Raw genomic sequence first — 2,142 nt, 5'->3', positions numbered from 1 at the left:
GGCACAGGGGTGGAGACGGTGGTCAGAGGGAGAAACCTGGGACAACACGGCCCCCACACCAGCATCAGATGCGTCCACCTCGAGGGTGAACTGTTGAGAGGGGTCTGGTCTGGTGAGGACTGGTGCTCTGGTAAATCTGTCCTTGAGAGCCGCAAACGTCCTCTCGGCAGTGGAGTCCCAAACAAAAGGTTTCTTTATAGATGTCAACTGTGTCAGGGGTGCGGCCATCTGGCTGAATCCTTTAATAAAGCATCTATAAAAATTGGCAAACCCCAAGAAGCGTTGCAGCTCTTTACGTGTGGCAGGGGTGGGCCAGTCCCGGACCGCCTGGACCTTTTCAGGGTCAGGCCCCAGTCTCCCACTCTCCAGGACAAAACCCAAAAACTTTACAGTGGGGGCGTGAAATTCACATTTCTCCGCCTTGACGTAGAGGCGGTTCTCCCGCAAGCGGTGGAGCACAGCTCGAACATGTCTGGAATGCTCCTCCGGGGTCCTCGAAAAGATCAGAATATCATCAAGGTAGATCGTGACAAACTTATTTACAAAATCAGCCAAAACTGTGTTCACCAGTGTCTGGAAAACGGCCGGGGCGTTGGTGAGCCCAAACGGCATCACAAGGTACTCGAAATGTCCCATCGGTGTCTTGAACGCCGTCTTCCATTCATCACCCTCCTTTATACGGACGAGGTGGTATGCGTTCCTCAGGTCGAGTTTGGTGAAAACAGAGGCGTCCTGTATGGGTTCAAATGTTGAGGACAACAAGGGCAATGGATATTTATTTCTTACTGTGATCTTATTAAGCTCCCGGTAGTCGATACAGGGCCGAAGGGTCCCATCCTTCTTGGAGACGAAGAAAAACCCAGCTCCAAGGGGAGACGTGGATGGTCGAATGATTCCAGCAGCGAGTGACTCAGATATGTATTTCTCCATGCATTGTCGTTCAGGTTTGGAGATGTTGTACAGTCGACTAGACGGGAGAGGAGCTCCAGGAAACAGGTCAATTGCACAATCAAAACTCCTGTGGGGTGGTAGAGAGCAAGCCTTATCTTTAGAGAATACCTGCTGAAGGTCATGATACTCCTCTGGAACGCCGGTGAGGTCCGGTGGTGGGAGAGCTGGAGCCTTGAGGATGGGACGGGTTCTAGCTGAGCCCAAACAGGTGACATGGCATTGATCACTCCACTCCTCCACTACGTTAGAAACCCAGTTTACGCGGGGGTTGTGGAGCCTTAACCACGGATGCCCCAGGACGATGGGTGACTGATGGCAGGGAAAAACAAAAAAGGTTAAAGATTCATGGTGATTTCCAGAAACAGAGAGACGAACAGGGACCGCCATGTGGGTTATAGAAGTAAGATGGCTACCGTCCAGAGAGACCACCCTGGTTGGAACCTCGAGAGGGATGGTGGAGATGCTGAGCTGTTTTATGATCTTAGGGTCAAGTAGGTTTTGCTCACACCCAGAATCTATCAACGCCTGAGTGGCTATGGAGGAGTGCTCGTATGTTAAGGAACAGTCTAGGGCACAACGGGAAATAGCTAGATCAGATGAGCCGCCCACCAGAATTCTAGGTCCTACTGGTGGGCCCTGGAGTTTAAAGCCTTGGAGCAGGTAGAGACAAAATGGCCGGCTAGGCCGCAATATAAACAAAGACCAGACCTCATCCTCTGATTGCGTTCTTCTGGGGTTAGTTTTGCCCGACCCAACTGCATGGGTTCGCTGGGTGGTGAGGGCGGTGCCGGCTGAGCAACCCGGAGCTGAGTGTGTGGAGATGGGGTAAGGTATGAGTGGTTACCTCTATGCCGGTCGTTTAACCTTCTCTCAATCCGGTTGCAGAGTGCTATAAGAGCCTCTAGAGTCTCTGGCTCCTGGCAGTACGCCAGTTGGTCCTGGAGGCGCTCGTTTAGGGCCTGTGAGAACGCTCCCTTTAAGGACTCCTCATCAAGGGTGGATGCGGAGGCCAGGGTCCTGAACTCAATGGCAAAGTCAGACACATGTTGCCTCCCTTGGCGGAGGCTCCAAAGCCGTTTGGCTATCTCAGAAGCGGGCTCAGATTTATCAAACGTCAGGTTGAACTCGGAAATGAACTCAGAAAACATACCTGTGAGAAAGGTCGGGGAACGGCTCCTGGCTTCCGCCCAT

Source organism: Nothobranchius furzeri, chromosome 5 (genome assembly GCF_043380555.1).
Source record: "Nothobranchius furzeri strain GRZ-AD chromosome 5, NfurGRZ-RIMD1, whole genome shotgun sequence".
In the NCBI taxonomy this organism is placed as follows: Eukaryota; Metazoa; Chordata; class Actinopteri; order Cyprinodontiformes; family Nothobranchiidae; genus Nothobranchius; species Nothobranchius furzeri.
The sequence above is the reverse complement of the archived record's forward strand: the minus strand, read 5'-3'. Positions refer to the sequence as shown.